This window comes from Bombus vosnesenskii, unplaced genomic scaffold (genome assembly GCF_011952255.1).
Source record: "Bombus vosnesenskii isolate JDL3184/JDL3185 unplaced genomic scaffold, Bvos_JDL3184-5_v1.1 scf7180000013358, whole genome shotgun sequence".
NCBI classification, from domain to species: Eukaryota; Metazoa; Arthropoda; class Insecta; order Hymenoptera; family Apidae; genus Bombus; species Bombus vosnesenskii.
This window is the reverse complement of record NW_022882992.1, coordinates 484,155-510,010: the sequence shown is the minus strand read 5'-3', so window position 1 is coordinate 510,010 and position 25,856 is coordinate 484,155. Positions and strand designations below refer to the sequence as shown.

At 34.8% G+C, this 25,856-nt stretch overlaps 1 protein-coding gene across 2 annotated transcripts in view; it reads left to right on the top strand.

The window, feature by feature from the left end:
- The window catches only part of LOC117237151 (UBA-like domain-containing protein 2), a 91,456-nt gene that overhangs the window by 57,442 nt on the left and 8,158 nt on the right, over positions 1–25,856 (top strand). The window lies entirely within an intron of this gene.

Below are 25,856 nucleotides of genomic sequence, written 5' to 3'. Positions count from 1 at the left end.
AAAGAGATTCACGAGCCAGGAAATAAAATCTGTAACAATCTGTGTAGATGGATCCATAGTTCCGTGGAGGTGTCGACTATTTTGAATGAATTTTGTAGAACTATTTCAAATTTCAAATAAAACTCGTAAGTATGGAAGAAAATTACATATGCTGAAAAGAAAGGATGAATACACTGTTTTTTAATTTATGCCGGTATTAGAGATAACAAGATCAGACGACAAGGACGCGCTAGTAAAGTTATGCATAAATTTATGGACGACCTGAAACATTCAGGTCGGTTTCTATATATACATAATTTGTATAGCAGCATATAATTTACCTCTGAGCTGCTTCAAGGAAAAACTTACATGATTCGCATTCTTGGAGCCAGTGGAAAGCCAATAATCCTACCTTTGTAATAAAAAGGAAACTTTCTGATGGAAAGATGATCCAACAATGGACCGATGATGCAAATGGAAAGATGAAAGAGAGGTACACATTAACTGTATTCTCCACATTTTGTATAGCAAAAAACCAGAACAGTGTGCTGATATAATAAATATATGAAAAGAATGGATCAACTTCTTTCGTACTATGTTAACGCATGAAAGTCAGCAAAATGATATAAAAAGTCAGGATTCCATATCGTGGAAATAATGCTGCTCAATTCTTTCTTACTATTTAGAGGATATAAAAATTAATTTCACTTTGAAATTATAAATATTTTGACCCCAACCTTCCTCTCAAGCTATCGCACCTAATCTTGCAGCATCGTTCAAATTTTTGAAACAGTAATCGTTTATCAGCCTCGTGGAAAAACGAGGCAGACAACAACAAAAAAGAAAGAAAAAGACACGAGAGAGAAAAGGATAGTTACATTTTATCCTGGTTGACCAGGGAAGCCAGGCTTACGCCTATCATGTTTTAACCAACTTTACAGAAATTCAGAATTTTATAAAGTCTTGCTTTTGAAATTAAATGTCTGCAAATGACGACAATTATGATTATAATTCCATAAACAACAATTTTGAAAATTATTACGACAATTCTATAAATTGTATAGAAATATATATGTATTATATTATACGTAGAAATATTATATATTAAATATGTATATGTCGGAGATGAAAAAACACCGGAGCCTTTGGAATTTTGGATAATCCCGCAATATTGTAACCTAGAGTCTACTATAGCTGTAATTAAACAATTGTAGTTATTCAATCCGATTGTAATTGTTCGAGAGTTGTGATAATGAGCTTGTGCTCGAGGCGACAGCCAGTCGCCGAACGTAGCCGCGGTCACGGGATGAACGCTTTGTCTAACAAAGGCATGGAGTAATTCTATAGCTCTCCTTAAAAAGGAAATAGTTGTAACGCTCGACAGTAAACATTCCAACGGGCCCTGTCCTGTAGCTCGCCACACGCAGACCCTATTCTTCGAGTAATATGATTGCCAGATGTCGATGCGTCTCCGCAGTACATGTTCAGCTAGCCCGAGGGCCCGCTATAAATCTTAAGATTTAGCTAATTAAAGTCCTTCGAACAAACAGTCTTTGTCCCAACTACGAGGAGATAGAGGAGACCTATTTTTTCAACGAATGACGTCTCCCACTAGCAACTTTCCCTCAAGGGCGGCTTGCATCTTTTTCTAACCACCGATATGGAGATTGACCAATTAGCAGCAACGCCAATTTCCCTTACTTTCTGAACAAAGGCTATCCTCGACGAATCCGATGATCTCGTGCCCTTAGACACACCCCATCATAGTTTTCCTCTGTGACATCGTCGGGACGGAAATTCATTCCTTCTTGCGATCTCATCGACGAAAAGAGTAACACCAGTGAATATTACGCGTCCGACTTAGATTTTGTGAGCACGTTTATCTATCATCCCGTCGACCGCGGATTCGTTATTGAACCTAGGATCATTGTCATTAGTTTCTCGAGTATCTAATTACTACGGTTACTTGTCCAATTCTATGATAATCGTATTTGCACTAGTCAATGTCTTCTCTATTGCATAACGACAACGTGTAATCCAAACGAAGATTCGTTTCACGCCCCTAACCCTAATTCTAATGTAAACCCGACATATATTTCTTTTTCCTCTTTAGAAACCATAGTTTGCATTAAGGATTTATCCAAACGACAAATCCCACATTCGAATAGAAGTTATAATTCCCACGTTTTGAAGAAATGTGAAGAAAAAGAGCATTTCCATTATTAAATATCTTTGGGAATACATATAATGACATATTGATGCTAAAAACGTGAAAAAAGAAAAATTCATTTCTCCAGGCATTGGGATTGGAAAAATATATATATATAATTATATATATTTTTTATATTTTATATTTTTTTTATATATACATATTTCTAATCCCATTGCCTGGAGAAATGAATTTTTCTTTTTCCACGTTTTAGCACCAATATGTCATTATACGTATTCCCAAAGATATTTAATATAATATAATATAATACGGATGACAGCCCATCCTCAATATCTTGCAAAATTACGTGTGTTTATCGCAATACACGTGTAAAATAATCAGACACAGCGATGATAACGGCAATAAATCAAATTTAACAGGATTTGTAATATAAGAAACAGTATGTTAGTTTAAACGATTATTGTCGTCGAGAATGATTATCGGTAACAAAAAAAAACACACACACACACAATTTTGCTATCTATGATGGTTATTCATAACCAAAAGAAGTTCCATTATCGATAATGGTTAGGTATTAGTAGCCAGAAAAATTTCCGTCATCGATAACGGTTACTAATAACCACAAAATGTTCTCATCGTGAATAATGGTTTTTCGTAACTAAAAGCAGTTACTATAATTGTGTAACTGTAATTTTATTAATCTTTGCCTACCAGCTATAAAATAAGATTGATTTACATGATTCATATACTGAAACTTATTCTTATTAAACTTACTCTTAATCATACTCTTTCTAACTGTATAATTGTATTTCGATAACTATATAACTATTGCAGTAATAATAATGTAACTGTGTACTATGATACTACTTTACCAAATCTACATACACGTGTATGTACACACAAAAGACGTAAAACAATTACGCGAAGGTAATGATCCTACCAACCTACGTAAATTAGTTTTAATTAACGATCGCTAATGACTATTAATCGATGCGACAATAATTAAATAATAATAAATGTTGACCATCTACGGTTGTTATTCGTGATCGGAATGATTTTTTAATCATTTGATTTGTCGAAAAATCTCTTTTGAGATCCAGCGATAGCTATGAAAATTAACCGTTTTTATAAACATGTCAAGCATATCTTTTCATCGCTGATCGCACGACGACTATTTTCAATAAACGTTTTCGAGTGCAAAAAAAAAAGAGAAAAAGAAAAGAAGGATTAAGGTAAACGGAGCGATATCCTCGCGAACAAAATCAGCCGCGAGTGTATTTCCAGTGAATGCAACGGTGCAACATCATCGTTACGTTCGTATTCTGTACAAAAGCATAGTGGAACGAGCAAAAAGGAACATCGTGTTTTCACCGTAGAATGATACGGACGAAAATAACCTTTACACGTAAGGGATTTCGTTCTTTGCTACCACGCGAATTTCTCTCAACAGATTCGCTGATACATAGTTGCCTGGTCACGGTGCTATTCTTTCATCCATAGTGAATCATCGGAACAGACGCGTTGCGTTTGATAATGTTTCACCGAAGCGATTTATATAACTCGTATATAATCGTTAGCTGTGTATGTACATACAGTAATCGCAAAAGTTATTGGCGTACATCCTTACTTTATAGTCTGTATCGCAGTGCAATGTAACAGCTGTGGCTGATAGCTTTAGTTTGAACAATTATTGTTGTAACAATAAACGATCGTATCGATAATGCTTATTTGTAACCAAAGACTTGTAACGTAAAAGTTGATGCGACACAAGATAAATAAATAAAACAACGAATGAAATCTTTGTATAAAGATATACGAAACTTGGATTAAACGAGACTTTATAATTCTTTTTTATTATTTAATTTGTATTTTACATTTTGTCCAGCTGGACATTTGGTAAATTTTTCTAACTTAATGAGACTTTATAATGTATATAAATCTAGATTGGCCAATTTAAGTTATTCCATGACGATGTAATATTATTGTCCGTCGTTTATGGTCAAAGTTTGCACTGGTTGGATTTTCCTTGAGAAATTCTTCCTTCACATCCAACAGATACGATCTTCTACGACTCTTTAATTCGTTTCTAATACGTACAACTCATACATTGAAAACTTTCTTCTTCGGTTAATTTAGCCGACATGAAGAAATCTTCGGTGATCGTCGACGTTGATGATTATACGTGCTCGTTTGTAACATCGTGCAATGATAAATTATCAATACGGCATTCATGTTGCCACGCCTAAACATAATTTTATTGGAATACGTAGGTGGACAAAAATTCTCGACCTTTCTATCGTCTAGTAATTTCGCGTATCGTAGAACACGATTTTCAACATTTTCATTATATTACAGAATTTTAAAGTAGCATGTGAAATATTTGTACAGGTATCAGGTACCGTACAACACCGGTAGTTAAATTCCGAAAAAACGTCCTATCACGCGAAACGTGTTACACGAAACGTAGAATTAATAGAAAAATGCTGGCTAGATTGTCACAATTAATAAAAATACGTATTTCTCATAATTAATATATTTTTATTAGAGCAATCGATAATTAATTTAAAATATTACATATTAATGTTATTCATGTTAGTTACAATAAATTTTCGAACGCGAAAAAGCCAATACGATTCCACGGACTAAAAACGGATTAAGAATTGGAATATTACAAAATTTCAATGTTTGAAAATTCCCATTAAGTTTCTCCGATTCTCGAACCGTCGTACAGCGAATCCATAAAAATTGTAAGAATAGCGTGTTATTCGAGAGACTCCTGTGTGTATCAAATTATAACTCTGATATCTATAAGAAAAGACGGTATCCTTTTATTAGGAAATTATTTATGAAATTATTTATTTACGAAAATATTCGAATATTCGTAGAAACTTTTTGTTTCTACATATACGTAATACAGATTGAGTCTACTTCAGTTATCCATTGGTTTTATTAAGCAAAACGCTTTGAATGAATTATGTTGCATTTCAAGGCACTCACCGCATAGATGAAAATTTTATTTTCGAATGTATTATATAACTTAAAACGGAAAATTTAAAACGGGGTCCGAATGCGTGTACAGAAGTTAGAAATGTATTTATCGTAGGATAAAGATCGAAGAATTTGAACGATTATTTACTTATTCGCTATATTAATAAGCCACAACAGTGAGACTATCTTTAGCATTAATTTTACGTTTCAGACTACTACCCATGCTGTGTATTAGTTTTTCATTAACCATATGTCCGCGATATATGCAACTTCTCAATACATTTTCGCACTGGTCTCAAATCTATTGAAATTTCGCGAAGTTTCGTGTAACGAGCGTAATATATTAGGTCGTCCGAAAAGTTTCTTTAGTTTTATAAGGAAATAATGGTTACACAACATTTTTCGTTTTATATTATTTTATCGAATTACGTATGATCCATTTTGCTCTATCAAAATAAAGATTACAACGTACGACAGATTAGGTTCCATGTTTGTATAAAGATTCATTGTTGTAGAAGACGTGTCTGTAAAAAAAAGACACTTTTCGGACAACCTAATATATATTCATATGAAAATTCTACGCTAGGTGTTGCAATACTCCAAAAGGTGTTCAAGTATGACACGTTTGAATTTATTAATACAACAATTTATTAATTTCTTCCTGAAAAAAGGAAACTAGTTTATTCTTGTTTCAAAATTGTAGAACCAGTATAATTATAACGCGGAAAATGTTACTAGATTGCTGATATTTATGCAAATCTATATTATTGAAAATACAATTAAAAAAGTACGAACTCCGTAGCAAGTTGTCGTAGCTTATCTATCAAGCATTATAGACAGTGCCATACTTCGGACATTGATATTTCATATATTTTTTCATATTATAGGCCATTCTATGCAACTTTCAAATTTTCTATAAATATTTAAAAATCTGCGGTCTAGCTGTTACGCAAAAGTCGGATCCGGGATACAATGAAACAAAATTGCGACGAAAATGCGTGCGTCTAATCAAATTCTGTCATGTCGTATTTTGTAGCTCGTACCCACACGAGAATTGAGAATTTTACAGCCGTTTTTTAATTAAAAGATGCAGCGTAGCTTCGCATTCTTTCATCCCTTTCGCGTCTTTCCATCATTCTAGACACAATTGTATTTCTCTAACGTTAAGCACGTCTCAAGCTTCGACAAAATACGAACAAAATTTCTTATCAGTGTGTGTCATTCTTTGGTTCATTTACCAAACGTCCAGTTGGACAAATTGTAAAGTACAAATTAAATAATAAAAAAAAGAAAATTCTTTGATTCGATTTTGTCTATAAATATTTCCTCAAAATTTTGAAAAAAGGAGAAGGAAAGAGAGAAACGTAGAAAAAATGATAGAAACTCGAGAATCGCAGAGTGAGAGAATGAACAATTTATTTTCGCCATATGGTTTGAAGTTTCCTGTTATATAAAATCTTCTTTACTCATTTCCAAACCTTCGTCGAACTTTGATCGATTGCTTCCTGTTTAAACGAAGCTTTATTATGATGCACGATGTTGTTATCAGTCACAGAAGAGGGAAAAGGAGCGGAAGATTTTCTACCGTATCGAAGCATATTGCGTAACGTTTCCGATAAGAGAAACGCAAACTTTCGATGCGGTTGTTTTCATCGCTTTCGTCGCTGCGCGTCGTTTCATTGATCCGATTCAACGAGCTTATTGTACCTTCGATTCTATTAATAAGATATGATATTTCTTCTTATGTATTATTTATTATTATTATTATTCATCGATATCTAATCAGTAGACTGCTGATGTTTGTACATCGGTGGATAATTTTAACGTACATGTAAGAATGTGCATAGCGTGCAAAAATATGTGAAAATTATACGCGATGAATACGATAAATTTATTTCTATTAATTTTCCGGCCTTCGTGGCACTTGATAGTTAAGGAGAAGTATTTTAACATGGAATAGTTAGTGTAGCCTTCATGGATCGATGATGAATCCTCCGTGTTTTCTAAAGAAACTGATAATATTAGTGTAGCTATTAGTAGACCGCGGATGTGTACCTACACGAATTCATACTTTTATGAACACAACTAAAAAACCAAAACTTAAATAGAGCTTCGTTTCATTCAGTAAATATTGTAAGGAGTATTACATTTCGAATATTTTATATATTTCTGCATATTATTACCACTATTATTATTTCGAATATTTTATGCATTACCGCATATTATTAGTATTATTATTTGTTTATTGACGCGAGACGTAAAGCCTAGCATAATATCTGTTACAAACGTGTACACTTGATGTCATTTTGATTTTTTAACTATACCAATACTATGTTACCATTGCACCGGTGTAACGTCTATCTTACGAACTAGGTCAGCGGTTTTTAATCTGCGGTCTGCAGATCTCCGTGGGTCCGCCAAGTCCCCACTATGGGAATATAAAATATTTAATACGTGTGTTTATTCATAACAAATCTCTTCTCTGCAAATTTGAAGGTTGTTGATGAGCAGTTGACGAGTGTTTCAATTGTACATTTTTGCCACATTACGGATTTCAGTCTTCAGTTGAGTCATGGGGGGCTGCGATAGCGAAGAATTTAAAGGGAGTCCGTAAACACAGTTCGCTGTGGAGTGCCGAAGCGTGCAGACGTGTCTCTAGTGCCCAGCGTAGTTCGAAAACAACACGTGTCGCCCAACCGTCGAAAGAGAACACAGCTAAGTGTCCCTTACCCTCTAGGGAGAAGAAAATCCCACGCACCTAACCCCAACCCGAATACTAGCCTCACAGCCTCACGACTAGTTGTTCATTCCGAATTAACTAGCTCGATGATGGCCCAGCAACCGCGACCAGGCTCTCCGGAGCAGACTCGCAGCTACCCCGTGCTACCCCCCCGTGGCAGAAGTGTAGCAGAACTCTCCGCACTAACGACGCTAACACTACAAAGAAAAGGAAAATAGAAACAGCAACGCAAATAAACACACACAACAGGTTCGCCGTATTGGAATCTTCAAACGACGCCATGGAAATCGTAGAACCGCCACCAAACCAACACTTACAGAGAATCCCCCCTCCCCCACCAATATTTGTGGACGACGTCATTGACATACAGACAATGATCAAGTCCCTAGAGAGAGATACCAGCAAGGAGGAATATAACCTTAAGATAAGCAACAACAAGGTGAAAATACTACCGACGAACCCAGAAGCTTACAGAAAACTCACCAAGACACTCAGGACCCTGAACGCCAACTTCCACACCTACCAACTCAAACAGGAAAGGCCTTTCCGGGTGGTCCTACGAAACATACACCACTCAGCAGACATAGACGAACTAAAATACGAACTCTCAAAACTCGGCCACGAAGTCATCAACGTAAGTAATATAAGGCATAGAGTCTCGAAAGACCCGTTATCCTTATTCTTCCTAGACATTAAACAAAAACAGAACAATAAGGAAATCTACAACATCAGTCGCCTAATGAACGCGATAGTAAAGATCGAACCACCGCACGTGAAAAAAGAAATAGTGCAGTGCAAAAGGTGCCAAAGGTACGGTCATACGCAGAAATACTGCAACCATACTTTCCGCTGCGTTAAATGCGCAGGCTCTCACTCCACTGACCAGTGCGCCAAATCACCGGAAACCCCAGCGAAATGCATCCACTGCCAAGGGGACCACCCTGCCAACTACAAAGGCTGCCCAGCATATAAAACACTATACACGAACAGGTACCCTAAGCTCAGAGCAAAAGAGGTATCCAACCAAACACCCAGCCCGCCGAAATTCACGACTACCCCAACCCCCTCAACCAACCAAACACCCAGTCCTACCAAATTCATCTCCACCTCAACCTCCTATGCCCAAGCAGTACAAGGCATCCAAAATAACCCGAACAGCCAAAGCAACCTTCCCCAAAACAGTGTCCCCAACCCACCAAACACAGACAACTACTCAAGGCTTGAAAAGCTAATAGAGAAACAATCGGAGCAAATAAATCACTTGCTATCGCTACTAACACTCATCGTGGAAAAATTAGCACGCCCCGACTCAAAATAAAACCAAGGCGCATAGCACTCTGGAACGCCAACGGTCTAGCGCAACACAAACTTGAACTAGAACTCTTCTTAAAACACCAGCAAATCGGCGTAATGCTCGTATCGGAAACCCACTTCACCGACAAGAGCTACCTGAAAATAAGTGGTTACAAATTCTACCATACCCAACACCCCAGCGGAAAGGCCCACGGTGGCACCGGAATAATAATCAAAGCAAGTATTAAGCACTACGAACTCCCATCATTCCAGAAAGACTACCTCCAAGCAACAAACGTAGCAATAGAAGACTGTCATGGCTCAATCACCACCTCAGCAGTATACTGCCCTCCCAGACACTCCATCGCCAAAGAAGACTTTGATAACTTCCTGGACACCCTGGGCAACAGATTCATAGTTGGAGGAGACTATAACGCCAAGCACATCCAATGGGGCAGCAGACTGGTTACAGCAAGAGGCAAAAACCTCTTAAACAGCATAATAAACAACAACCTCAACTACCTCACCACATACGAACCCACATACTGGCCCACTGACACCAACAAAATACCCGACCTTCTCGACTTCTTCATAACTAAAAATATCCCATCAAGACACGTCCAGATCAACTCCTCGGCTGATCTCTCCTCTGATCATTCTCCCGTGATAGCAACAGTCAGTTCAACAATCATCGAGAATACACCTAATGGCTCCATTCACAACCAACACACCAACTGGCAGCTCTTCAGAGAAGTCTTTACACACTCAACCTCAGCCTTCACCCCACTAAAAACAAAGGAAGATATCGAAGCAGCCACGGAATACTTAAACACGAGCATAATAAACGCAATCCGCCTCTCCACACCGACAAAGCCATCTAACAGCAAACAAGAATATCCCCAATACATACTAAAAAAAAATAGCAGGAAAACGTAGACTAAGAAGAGTATGGCAGACCCATAGAACACCGGAGGACAAACGCAAACTTAACAACGCAACTAGAAAGCTATCCAGAACCTTAAGAAACTATAAAAACGACTGTTTCCATAAATACCTCGCCAGCTTATCCCCCACAGCCGACGCCAACTACTCACTATGGAAGGCCTCCAGGAAACTCACACGCCCCCCACAAATAATCCCACCTATCCGCCGTCCGCAAGGTGGATGGGCGCGAAGCCCTATAGAAAAAGCCGACCTGTTTGCAAAACACTTGTCAAAAGTATTCAAACCCCATTCCCCCCAAGCCGCCGCGGACGTTACTGAATACCTGCACACCCCCTTCCAAATGTCCCCTCCTATCGAACCCTTCTCCTCTGCAGAGACAATCAGTCGCCTAAACCCCAAGAAAGCAGCAGGACACGACCTAATAGGCAATAGAGCAATCAAGGAACTTCCCACAAAAGGGATAGCACTCATCACATCGATTTTTAATGCTATCCTTCGCCTGGAACACTATCCTAAGGCTTGGAAAATCTCATTGATTACCCTCATCCCTAAACCCGGTAAACCGATATACGAAACCTGCTCCTATCGCCCAATCAGTCTTTTACCTACCCTGTCCAAACTATTCGAGAAGATGCTCACGAACCGACTCCTTCCAATCCTAGAGAACTTGAAAACACTCCCAGATCACCAATTCGGCTTCCGAAAACATCATTCTACAGTAGAGCAAATCCACCGCCTAACTCATACGATCAGCCAAACACTCGAAAAGAAAAAATATTGCTCAGCGGTTTTCCTAGACATCCAACAGGCATTCGATAAAGTATGGCATGAAGGGCTACTATACAAACTTAAAAAGATCCTACCCCACCCCTACTACTCCATCCTAAAATCTTACCTAACCAATAGACAATTCATGGTTAAATACCTAGACGCCACTTCCGCAACATTCCCAATAGAAGCCGGCATACCCCAAGGTAGTGTCCTCGGACCCCTACTGTACTCCATCTACACTGCCGACCTACCTATATCAAACGATATAACTATAGCGACATTTGCAGACGACACAGCGCTATTAGCTTCCCACGCAGACCCGGTAATAGCCTCATCCACTCTCCAGCGAAGTCTCGACTCCATGGAAAAGTGGTTTCACAAATGGGGCTTCAAAGTCAACGAAAAGAAATCCTCACATGTAACCTTCACGCTCCGAAAACAAACCTGCCCCCAGGTCACCATCAACAATGCAACAGTTCCTAGCAGGGACACAGTCCGATACCTGGGCATGACCCTGGACAGGAGACTAACGTGGAAGACACACATCTCAGATAAAACGAAGCAACTAAAGGACAAACTAAAAAAACTCTATTGGCTCACGGGCCGACGCTCCAAACTAAACATACAGAATAAAATTACCCTCTACAAGACCGTAATAAAACCTGTCTGGACCTACGGAATCCAACTATGGGGAACAGCAAGTAACTCCAACATTGAAATACTCCAACGCTTTCAATCGAAAACGCTAAGATCCCTAATTGACGCACCTTGGTATGTAACCAATGAAACAATACACCGCGACCTCAAGATACCCACCGTCAAAGAGGAAATAGCAAAATATAGCGACAGATATAGCAAAAGAATCAACAAACACCGAAACCCCCTAATCACTGGACTACTCGATACGTCGGACCAGATTCGCAGGCTGAAGAGGCACTACCCGCTAGACCTAAACGTTAGATTCATTTAATTATCCAAATTAAGCATATGCACTTACTTATAATACTTATAAATTATACCTATCTATAATAAGTATTAACTTATTGTAAATAAACAGCCATGTCACTGCGCCACGCCAGAAAAATTACTGAAAATTCTCAACGCGAGAATTGATTGTAATTTCAACAAATAAATAAAAAAAAAAACTGACCGCTAGCTGTTCAACAGCATACATATGTCCGACCGGCAGCTCAGGCGTAGATTCTCCCTGGTGCCGGCTCTGTTTCGGTTCAGACTCTCCAATTTTTCGTTCCTCGTTCTTTTCGTTCATTGCGAACGGTAAGTTTTTCAAATTGGTATAAAACTGTAGGAGCTTACAAAGCAACGTAACTGACACAACTGAGCAAGGTACCTTAGTACTAAATAACAAATTACTGCTCAAATAATGAGAAAGATTGTCGATGACGAAAAGCCGATTAATTGGCTATCGATCGGTAAGCGTCGGGGACAAAAGCCGATTAATCTGCTATCGATCGATAAAGTGTTAAGAACCGGTGAACTAATGGAATAAAACGCAGCAACGTGTAATGTAATATATATATGTAATGTAATATGACATATATAGTATACCACGTGGAATAACATAATATAGCATAGCATGAATGATAACAAGACAATAGATAGAACTGGAGCAGAGTGTATTTCAGAATTGACTTAAAATTCTAGTGTCTTAATTCTCAGTCTTATTCTATCTTATTCTCAGAGATTTCTTTGGTTCCAATTTGAGTTAATATTGCTGCTGATACTATTCTTCTAGACAAAATGTCCTTAGTTTCGCGCATCCCTTAATTTTGTCGATTCTCATATTTCCTTCTCGTTGATTGTCTTTTCGGTGTTTGGTCACTACTTGTTCTTTGGTGTATCTGATCTGATTTCTTCGCGTATATGAGACATTAACGTAGTATATTCTGTTTGCTTTCTATTTCCCCTGTATATACGGTGACCGAAATTTCCATAAAGCCAAAGTTATATTTTTTTAAGTAAGATCTTCTAATTATTTCACCCTAATGACAAGTATGGATGTGTGATACCTTTTCGGAAATCCTAGAAAAGAAACACACGTGTACATAAATAGTTTTGCTAGCATTAACAAAAGGAAGCGAAGATGCTAATTTTATTTGTCAACAAGACAACAACTGTGGTTCGCACATCGAATGCTTTAAGTTTCTTAAAAGATTCATTCAATATTAATTTTTATTTTTACCTCTATTAAATTAAAGATTTAATAGATACATAAATTTCCAGTGTAGTTATGACGCCAGTTCTACTTAATTAATATTACGCTGCATACACGATCAATGTTATTAATATTCTCTGAATGTGCAAGAGGTGATAAAAACACATATCTGAAAATCGAATAAAAAGATATAAGATCGGTTGACGATATATCGAACTATAAAGTTGATTTTCTATAAAAGTTAAGAAATATGACTATTCGTCTTTTTATCTGCGGCCTTTATGTAAGATATCTAAAGTACAGTGCTGGCTATAAAATCTCAGCTTCTTCCATTTCTTTAACCATATTCATAAAAGTGCGCAAAATTACATAAAGGTTCGCAGTTTACTAATCATAAAAACAATACATAGAAGGTGTTTAATAAACATGAATCTAAGATTATAAAAATTTATGATCAAGAAGGATAAAGATAATACTTTCATTGTAAAATATAATTTTGATGTAAAATATAATTTTCATAGGAGAATGTTTCATGAATTTAGTTTGCTTATAAGTAAAGTGAAATAAATATACTGAATCATACTATTAACTGGAAAATATGTATATTTTATACAATAACGAACGAAGTATGAATATTTAAAAATATACATATATGGGTCGATTTATTTTTCATTAGTATTTTATGTTACATCAACTACAAGGCCATTAATGATACATTGTAGGAATATATAGCGCGTAATTGAATTAAATCAACGTTGTTGCATAATTTATTTTTTTTTTTATGAATTTTAACATATCGTTAAAATGAAAATTTTTTAATCTTCCCTCCTCCAAATTATCATTAAGGAATAATTTAGTCCAAGTATGAAGTCTTTGCAAAGTATTTTATTTCGAACGGTTTGGAACAAGATGGTCGTTATGATTAGTTAGTCACATTCTACGTTTTTAATATCGAGACGCAAGAAGAATATGAAAATCTCTTTTAAAAGAAGAAATAGAATTATACGCCCTATTGTAATTTCCTTATCGATGTACCTTTTGCCAAGATATAGTATTTCCACAGCTGTTCCTCTAGCTACAAGAAAATTATTACGTCCTTTCCCAAAAAATATTATAACCCCCCTTATACTGAACAATTCTCGTTAATAAGTCTTTTTCACATCTTCAAAAATAATGTTTTAGATGCTCAAGTAAATTTTAATATATAATAATAGGATTCCTTAGGAATATAAAATAATAAGATTCTAAGCTAATTCTTCTTGGATCATCCTATACAAAACATTGCATTATTTTATAGTATCTAGACGTAATAGTACCATAGTTATTTTCTTATATATACAGGATGGTTGGTAACTAGTGGTACAAGCGGAAAGGGGGTGATTCTACGCGAAAAAAAAAATCGAAAATATAGAATAAAAATTTTTCGTTTGAGGCTTTGTTTTCGAGAAAATCGACTTTGAATTTTCGCTCGGTACGCGTGCACTTTATCACGTCTCGTTATAACGGATCTCACTGTAGATCGTTGTCTCGTTGTAAAATTAAAAAAAAATTTTTATTCTATATTTCTTTATATATATCTTTTATCTTATCTTATATATCTTTTTTGGCGTAGAATCACCCCCCTTCCGCTTGTATCACCAGTTACCAACCACCCCGTATATATATATAATTTCTTATACATACATAAGAAGGTAACTATGGTATATATATACACATTATATTATTATTATCACAATATTACATTATATTATTACATACACACTATATATGTACGCATTACGATCATTCATCAAATACCCGAACCAAATATAATAGAAGTATGTATATAGTCGAACGTGAGTACACATACGTCCCGAAGCTTAATTAGTTACTCAAACGAAATACGCAATGTAAACGTGGTAAGTTTATCGATAATACTGTTGCCGTGTTACTAAACACCTATCCTATTCATTTGCTCGAATCAGATCCCGTATGGTGCCTTGTTTAATGTAATCGTTGAAGTCGATTCATTCGCCGATGAGAAATTGTATTAATTTCACAGTCTGTTTCCAGACATTTGCACAGTAACGAACTATTTGACTTAATTAAAAGACTCGTAAAGTTACGTGGCGTGAGCACGTTGATTCAGCAGAACGGGTTCTTCCGCGTTAATTTCTCTGCCTTCGGTTTCCGCACTTTGCAGTTCATTTTCTGTCTGACTCTTTTTGCTAAATGTAGAAGGTGCTCATTTGGTATTCTTTTAAACCGTCGGTTGGTGTCGTCATAAACAGGCCGCGGAATAATATGAAGCGATTAATATGGAAAGATCGGAAATTCATTTTGCGTCATTATTTTTGTGAATTATATTGGAAAACCTCAAAGCGATAGAAGCTGCAAAGAAAATACCATAATTTTGAAAGTTGAGCCTCGAAATAAATGTACGATTTTAAATTTGTCAAAATTTCTTTTTAAGCGAATAGTGAGATAGAATTCGATTAATCAATCAAATGAAATATACGACATCAAAGCGCACTTCGATGATTGCAGAATAACGTGTTATACATCATAAGATTACTCAAAAGTATTCAAATACTTGCTTACTTGTGGCAAGACATATTTTTAATTACGAAACTACAGTCGAATTAGACGACGATTTCGTTCCTCACATAATCACCATAGCTACATAATATGCTGTAATAATAATAAAAATGTTTTATTCATACTTTAGGCTCATCGTCTATTACAAGGAGATTCTTGCATTCTTATTTAGTTTCTTATACTATATTACTTTCTTATGTAATAAGTTCTTATCAACTTATTGTTGATGTTGTATAAGTTCTTATCAACTAATAATAATAATTATTATTATTGTTATTATTATTGTTATTATTATTATTGTTGTTGTTGTTGTTGTTTTACTTTTTTTAATCTGCATTACTTAGAGGATGAGTTAATATAAATGTAGCTGTATTTACATCTATATCCATATATAAAAAGATAGTTTATTATTCATCTAAGCACAGCCTTCTCTGGTCTCAGTGATTAGTACGTGGAACCAAGTGTCCGCTTTTTTCTTTCCTTGCATACCATATTGTTGGTACCGAGAACATGCTGATATAAAATGCTTCAAGGTTTCTTTCCTTTACATAACTGGCATGCCTCTGCGTCATTTATTTTTCTTCTTTTCTCCTTTTCCCCTAATATACTAAATTCATGCCTTCCAGCTAAACGTATTTCGGCATCTGCTGTAGACTATTGGCAGTATGTCTAATTTATATAGCCTTCCCGGTTTGGTTCTGTTAGGTCCTCCATATATTTATATTAGGTCATCTTTAAATAATGCGACCGTTGGTTTTCATGTTATCAGAAGGAAAATAAACAATTACCTGTTGATAATCGACCAGTGATAAATTTCCTCGTGTTTTTATAATTCACTATCTTTTCATGTAAAGTTATCTATCCTAATTTTTTAAAACTCCGACAGTAACAACTTCCATTGTTTTGAACTAACTCTAAGAAAAGCCGCATTACTTATCGGATGACCCGATATATCGGACAATACCTTGAGACCAACGCTCCATCTCTGTCATCGACAAATGTTCCGACCTCGATTTTGTTCCTGCTACGTAACGTAATAGTAACATAATAGTACGTACATTATAAGTTGATTCAATCGATCTTCGCAAGTCAATATGTAATAACAAAACTGACGTTTGTAATTGTCATATCTTACAGAACTACTTTACTACTTCACAAACTCTTCATCTCCAGATTTTTCAATTCTTGGACTATAAGACAGATTGAGAAGGATCTTCTAAACTAAACGATAAAAATGCTTTAATGCTAAAACAATTAGTGATGTTCAAACAGCGAATGTACATATCATTATATAATATATAATTATTTTTTTTACATACATTATATAAATACTAAAATAAAATTGTTGCTGTGCTTTTTAATGCGTGATACAGATTTACATTCTGATGATTCCCTATAAGAAGATAGTAACCGTTGCTTCTAATTAATAATTCGTCATTAATTTCTATAGTTCGACCAGATTCACATACCGTTAGAATAAAACGATCGAAGTGCCTGGATACTTATAAATCGAATAACTCTTCATTCAAAACAATAATAAAAAAATATATCTAAGAAAAGACGCTACTCTATAACTTACAAGCTTATGGACTAACCCACTAACTGATCTTGAAATCTTACAAAATGGCGGGAATATACTTGGTCTTAACCTAAACCTAAACGAATTTACGAAGTAAATTCGATATAAAGGGACCATATTATTTTCCATATCTAATGGAAGAAGTTTCGTAGCTGTTGACGATAAAATTGATTTTGTAACGTTCCACAAGAATTTTCCGGGCATCTCCTAACCTCCGAATTAAGAGGTCACCGCGTTGAGGTTATGTTGAGCTAGAATTCTGAAATGACGAATGGTACACAGAAGTTTCACTTCCTTCGCTTTTACGACAGTTTGTTTTTCTTCGCTAAACGATAACACATTCAGAACTTATCTACTCCACAGCTTTTTAATTGTATTTCGCAGTCTATAAGTCCTCTGTAAATATGTAGACCTAGGCTACAAAATAAATAAATATTGCGAGCGATGTAATTTTTCTTTAGATAAGTTTATCTTTATTTATTGTGTATATTTTATTTCGGAAAATAACTAATTGATTGTTTGAAACTTCCCATGAAAGTAAATAAATGCGAATTGCTTAATCTCCGTAGATAATACGGTGTAAGGTAGCAAGCATATGCAAGTTATATTTCATGGAGTATCTAGTTTTCAACACTTCAACAGACTACGCAAATATTTTATCATTATTCGGAAGAATACGTGATATCCTGTTGCAAGATACATATTGATAAAGCGGAATATCATTTTATCTGTAAATAATCAAAATAAATAAGGTTGTAAGACGACAGATTTATTTATTATTTATAATTTATTATTTTTCCATGGGAGAAAGGGAGGGAAGCGCGACCGAAAAAGAAAATCAACTCGACTATCCGAGTAATATTACGATTTTCTTCGTGCATATTTTATAGACTGTTGAAGTATTATTAGACTTATACTGCATATGTATTATATCCATTTAAACATTAAAATGTACGGATGGTGCAATAAATTACTTACCATACTATTTATTGGGTTGACAACTAAGTGATTGCGGATTTTGTCATTAGGTGGTAATTTTTATCTTATTTTATATCTATATTTCATTACTACATATAAAATATAAAATGCCATCCCTTTCGATCACTTAACTTCGCAACTAATATGCGAGAAATGAATCAAATATACAGAGAATTTTATCGCATTGATTTATAGATAAGCATCGATACTTTTACTTATCGATGTTTCAAGATAAATAGTTCAATGTAACTTGAAGCATTGTTATAATGTATATACACGGGATTGCGAATTACGTATTGTTATAAATACGGTAGATAAGCAGTTAGAGAAATCCGGTAAGATCACGGGAATTTATTTGTAAAGACAGGGTTTAAGATACAGCGACATGTTTACAAGCGGGTTCAACGTTCGCGGTACATATTTCGAATGCAGAGTATCGTACGTTACCAATTCCTAGGAAAAACAGTAGAGCACAGTGATACGCATGTTCGCTTAAGTGACTTACAATTAGATAAAATACATTACATCAGCATATACTTGATGACAGATAAATTTTTATTCAAATAATTATCCAAATAAAATTTTGGCTTTATTTGTTTCTTGCTCTGCTACTTTAAGATGCTCTGCATCTTAGATGATGCTATTTAAGTAACGATGTATCTGAAGACCAAATTATTTTATTATTTTATTATCTTGTTATTTTATTTGACATTTAGATATTTGTTATTTGTCTTTACGAGAAAATAATTTTCTTTCTATCGTGCCATGGAATGTTCATCCCAAAACGCACACTTAATACGACGAGCATAGTGTGTAACGTTTCGAACATGATGGATTTCGTTAACAAGTACTCGTCTCTCATTATAAGGCCCAGTTGAACGACTGTTTCGTTACTATTATTTAATGGCGATGTGACTCGATCATCTGGTGAAATGTTCGGGTTGTATTAAGAGCGAATTTATAATAATTGGTCTTTTATGTATAGGAAAAACTCCCGTTTCTTATTTTACGTTATTATTTGAAATTATTGTTTGGAAATAGTTTATTTTTCAAGTAAGATATTGGAATTTATATTTGCATTCGTTCTTATTTTGAAATAATCTTGTTTGTTATTTTATTTGCAGTGGTTACTTGTTTTATTTTTTATTTGTTGTGGTTACTTTTTATTTCAAATAAAAGGTAACAAAAAACTCTGCTTGACGCCTGAAAGCACTCGTTATTAAAGAATACAATGATGTTAGAAAATAGATCGTAGATGACAGTAAAATAATATAATAGAACACTTGATATGTTCGGTATCTAAGTTCATTTTTACAAATTCATACAGTTACATATTATACATGGTGCCAGTGTCTATTATTTAATGTAATAATTCCTAATAAAGAATTCAAGAATCATATAAAAATTATTTGCACAGGGTGAGGGCGATTCTATATGAAAAAGCAAGTCGAAGATATGCAACAAATATTTTTCATTTGAAGCTTCCTTACAGACAAAATCGAATTGGAAAATTTGTCTAACATATATGGATTTGGCTAATTAACAATTGTGTGCGAGTAAACAACCAGCAGGAGGTTATTCTATATGCGAAAATAAGTGAAAAATATAGAATACAATTTATCAGTGTAAAGCCTCATTTTCGAGAGAAAAAAATGGAGTTTGAACGTGTTTAGTTAGGAATAGGCCAGATCAATTTTCAAATCTCATTTTGTCAGAAACGAAGCATCCTATGAAGAAATTTTATTCTACATTTTCGACTCATTTTTATACATAGAATAGCTTCCAGTCTGGAAGTAGCCAGCTTCAAATATACTTGAAACGTATACACAAATTTTCGATACAAACTCGATTTTCTCAAAAACGGAACCTCGAATGAAAAATGCTTATTCCATAGTTTCAACTTATCTCCTCGTTCGAAATCACCTCCACCTAGTTTTTACCATCAGTACTGGTCACTACCCCGTTTTAAAATGTACATTATTACGGCAAAACTACAACCAGAATTATTACATCAACACTACATTAACATATTTAATCGATGAAATAAAAACAGAGCAAAAATAAGTGGAGCATAATTCAAGTCCTATAGTCTGTAATTACCATATTCCATTTCAATTACATTCTATGCTTGATATTTTGTCGACGAAATCAATGGGTCAAGCTTGTCAGCGCATTATCCATGACTTATTGATCATAATCGTCAGGTAGCGTTACCACAGCTGAAACTTCTCCGTGAAACTATGGCCACCGCGCGAGAGGCGTTCTTTTCCATTACGAATTTCAGTTAGCAAGTTTGAAAACGGTATGAAAAGCAGAGAACCACTGCAGGCAGACAGTCGCTAGGTGTGTTACTATTCTCGGTCGGCGGCATTCCGATAAGCCGTGTGCCAAATCTCGGCCCAACACTGGACGAACGGAAACGTTCAAATCTGAGGGCGAAATTCTGCGTTTCTCGGATCATCTTTACTTCGTCTTCTTTCTCATGATGTCCGCTATTGATCAGTTTAAGTATAAGCGGCACTTTGGTAGATACGTAGTGACCAACTATGTGAATTACATCGAACTTAAGAAATGAAAAGGGAATTAGTAGTCAAAAGCATCTCTAACTATCTTCTTACAGAACGAGGATATAAGTCTAAATTACATGTTAAACGTATTCGAACACTTGATAGATTTGCAGTAACCATGTGCGGATTTTAAGAAACTAAAGAAATCAGTGATGAATCAGTAATTAGAAGCAACACTTGCTATCTTTTCATCGAATTGAGATATAAATCTAAATTATATGTTAAACGTATACGAACACTTTGCTAGATTTATAGTAATTTATGTGAATTGTACGAAACTGAACAAATTAACGATGAATTGCTGATGAATTAGTCATTAGAAACAACACTTACTATCTTCTTACAGTAACACCAGAGTATGAATCTAATTTACAGTTCGAAAAACGTTATCATACGTTACTCGATTAACGAATTAAAAAGATATATATGATTCTACTTGGAAATATTTGTCATACGTATGTCCAGAACAATCATCGACGCAATAGATTAATCGTGTCAAGTGACAGTCAGTGGCTCGCGAAAGTATTCCTACACTTTGTCGACGTCTTTTATGATCATATTACGTGTGTTATTAGAAACATTTGGAAATTTAATTAGCACTGTAATGACATCCAATTATCACTATTACATTGGTAAAATTTTAAATAATTTTGAAGATATATATAGAAATTACAACATATTTAATAATTATATAATTAAGTATAGTATAAAAGTATTTTTTTAAAGTATATATATATTGCAAAGATCACAAAAATATTTAAACAGACAATCATGTGCAATATCAATAAGTCTCAGTATTTAGTGAAACCATCTTTAACACTTATTATATGTTTTAAAGTGACTGTTCATACTGTATACTAATTCTTTTTTAAATATAAGATCGCAGTTAATATGTTGCAACTTCTATATGCACATATAGAAGTTAATTTAATTTTCAGATTAAATTCAAAGTCAGTATGATATTGACAGCTGCATCTCGTTATAACGCTGATCAAATATTAAAATGTTTTATATAACACATACAATATGCGCATGAAAATTTTTCATAGTAAATGTACGAATACCTTTCTGATACACTATACATTTTCTATTCAAATATCACTGTTCGTATCAACAACGAAAGTTTTTCTACTAGCTTAGAAGACTCTCCCTAATCTCGTGATTAAAAATTAAATAATTTGAAGATAAAAAGCTTGTCGACTAATAAGATAGTTCTCTAGGGTATGACAATTACAAAGGCCAATTTCTTACGTGATATTGACTTTCGAAAATCAATTCATAATATATTACAAATTAATTCAATCGATTTGTAATATATTATTATTCGTAAGTGTGATGGTTACGGAGAACATAATCATCGCAACTTGATTTGACTGTAGTTTTGTAATTGAAATATGTCCAGACAAAAATAAACAATACTTTTAAGCTGTGGTGTATGTTGTTCATTATGAGATCGTGGCAGTCAATTATAAATTGCATCGTTATCGGCTGCACACGTTCGAGAAATTAATTAGTAACATTTTTGTTGTCTTATTTTAATATCCTTACATCCAATAGTATCGAAGAGAAGAAAGAAAAGGAGTGGAGAAATTCCTCAATCATCATCGTGCGTTAAATAGAGTGTTAATAAAATGTATATTACTTAAGTATTGCTATACGTATTGTCGAGGACAAATTATATCGTTACATAAATATATAAACATAGGAGCATGTGTTTTGAAAATATTTTAGCAGTTTATCTAATTTAAGCTAAAATTTGACCATTCGCTTTTTTTATCGGTGGTTATGATATCATTTAGGTTTTCCTTGTTTCCTTATAACTTGTTCCAACTCGTTGTACTTGATTATTCCAATCAATTGAAATATTCAAATATCATACAACATCAGAGAATTGACATTGGAGCTGGTTGAATAAAATTATGCAATTTATGATACACATGTTTATGTAGTTTGCCATATACATCGATATGTGTTTATAATATTTTTCAAATATTCGTTATTATTTTCGTTTGCCACTCGTTATTACGTTATCTGTTTCAATACATGCTAATTGCTCGAGCAAAGCTAAAACCTAAGCAAAGAAAGAAAGGAAGACGTTGGAGAATTATTGACAATCTTGTCACGCATCTTCCTATTTATTTATGTAATCAGTCAGTGAACAGTGTAGGAACACGTGTGCATCTCATATTGTTGCGTTCTGTCCACCTGGTACACCGACATCACATTCAGGAGCCGAAGGTTCGATGACCTTAACAACCGACGAGTTCTCACTCGCAGCTACTTTTGTCGTTCTCTTTTCAACCGCCTACCATAGACGCATGTACCGCTTCGTTGCGGCTTACGTAAAACGTTCGTTCGATATTTTTAGCTTTATAGGAGAAACCGACATCTTGTTCCGTATTTCCAAAATACAAATAGGAAACAAGCGTAACTTCTCCATAATAAAACCTTTCCTTGCCAGCAAATAGTTACGTTACCCAAGCAAATTTGACGAATGAAATAGAAAATACGGTTCCATAGTTATAAGACATCGCGTGTATTTTATAGACAGGCTCACGAAAGTATTCCTTGAAAGTAACCGAATATCCTAATATCCAAATACCCTTATATCCGAACGCTCTATTATTCGAACGTAACATTTCCCAGTAATGAATGTCTTTTTCCGTGTCGGATATGTACATATCTTTGCGAATGTTCATGCATAGAGCGTACTTTTTCCTTCATTCGAACGAGCGAATTCGAATTGTGAGAATTTAGAATGAAATTAATAGCGTTCTATTCAAATATCGAGAGGAAATACGACGACGTCATTAGAAAACTGGAAACTAGCGTTAGTGCGTCGGAATTAACAGAAACGCGTGATGTTGAAAAATAGAAACACGATATTGAAAATTATTTAGGGCGCGTAGATTTCCCGGACACTGGCAACTGTAGAAAAACCTTAAATATAGCGACACGATGAAACGGTTTCATCGCGATAAACGCGACAATAATGATGATTTTATGCGAACGCAGGAGACAGCAAACGAAAGTGGTGACGAAGAGGTGCCCTCTCATGCCAAAGCATTCGTGGCATCCAAAGAAGTGCTTCGATGGTTCGAAGTACAAAGTGAATGTAACTCTACCCAGTTCACCTACGTTAAAAGAATCATGTGACTTTGCAGCCGCGGGGATATAGGACCCATAAATATTTCAAGAGTCTGTCAATTGATCTTGATCTGTATTCGAATCAATGAGATTTCGCATAGGAAAAGTGATTGTTCTATTATTCCAGCAGTTTCCCTTCCCTCTTAGATCCGACAAGGCAAGCTTTACTGTATATAATAATAATAATAATAATAATAATAATAATATTTATTACGTATAAGACTTCATGTCTATTACAATAATAGTCTACTTTTTGGCACAGTGAATTGGATTCCTTAGCATAAATTTTCTTATCTTAGGTATAGTTATTCTATCTTTATAGCATAGGCAGATATACTTTTTCGATGAATATACCCGTATTGTGTATTACATCTCCCCAGTTTAAATTGGGTTGAACAGAAAGTTCATTCCTTTTTTCGTAGCAAGATGGATCGAAGTTTAAACAATAACTATTAGCCACGATTTAATTGATCCAACCTGGTATCGTTGATTAATTAACAGACAACAACCGATCAGAGTGTAAAACAAACATTTTTGGAAGTACTTGTTTCTTGTTGACCTAACACAAGTTCATACATAGCTCACTAACGCAATGCAATGCCACACGTGTTAATCGTCATACGATAAAAGTTGGTGCATCTTGGACAGCCAGTTGTGCCCCATCTACCATATTCTTCCGATCTTACACGCTTAGGCTATCACTTATTCCGCTCGTTGCGAAACCACCTCAACAATGAGAACTTGTCTTCTTTGAAAGACTGGAAAAACGGAGTGGAACGTTTCTTTTTCTCGGAAGACCAAGCAATTCTACGCCGATGGAATAACGAAGCTACCGCGAAGGTGGCGAAAAGTCATCGAAAGGAATGGCGCATACATCGATTGAAAACGATACACGTAAAGGGGAAGGCACGTCCTTCGATTTGAACGTAAAAACGAAACGAACTTTCCGTTCAAATTGATTGAAATTACCAGATATTTATATTATTTATACATAAGCATACAAAGTGGATTCTGCATGTGAAAACAATGAAAAATAATTCATACGGACCATGTATGACCATGTTTAACCTTGTTTGCCAATTATTAGCCAGTTTTATGTCGAAATAATTCTCTATCGAGAGATAGAAGTAGTTGAACTAATTTCACCTATCTATTTACCGAGAGAACTCAATATTTGACGTTGAATTCCTTGTATTTGAATTCTGTAAACTTCTCTTTGCTATTTTTGTTTTCTTTTTTTTTTTTTTTTTTGTTCCCAAATACTACAGGGCACCTTGGATCGTCCGTTATATTAATAAATCTTAAAATACCGATTCGACCATATTTAATACTTATTACATGTTTTAAAAAAAACCATTAATAAACCATTTAAAATATAACGATATATAATCAATTGATTTGCGTAAAAAACGTAATAATATTTTTGTATCTCGTATCGAAAGCAAATAATTAACGAACAATAATTTCTATTTGCCATAAATGTTCTTTAAAGAGCGTAAATAAACTTCATGAATTTTTCTAGAAAAAATATGAATATATGTGTGTATTATACAATTGAGGTTAGCGACGAATATCCACAATATTCACAATAAACGGTCCAACCTATAACAAGAATTAATTTGTTTAAGCAAAAACATAAAATCTTTGTATCTTGTGTGCAAAGTAAATAATTACATAACCAGTAAAAGAATTTGATTTGCACGTTATACGTAAACATTTCCTAAAGAATGTAAATAAGCTTCATGAATTCTTCCAAAAAATATATCAACGTGTATAACGCGAATAAAATGTTTACTTCGAAACATAAAGGAGATCGAATAAAACATCCTCAATCGAAAGGAGAGACAACCAGAAACATCTCTCGTAATAGTTTATAAATTGATATTCAACTCTTACGTAGTAGAATGCGAGAGTATGTAGAACGCTATCCCTAATCGGCATGTAAA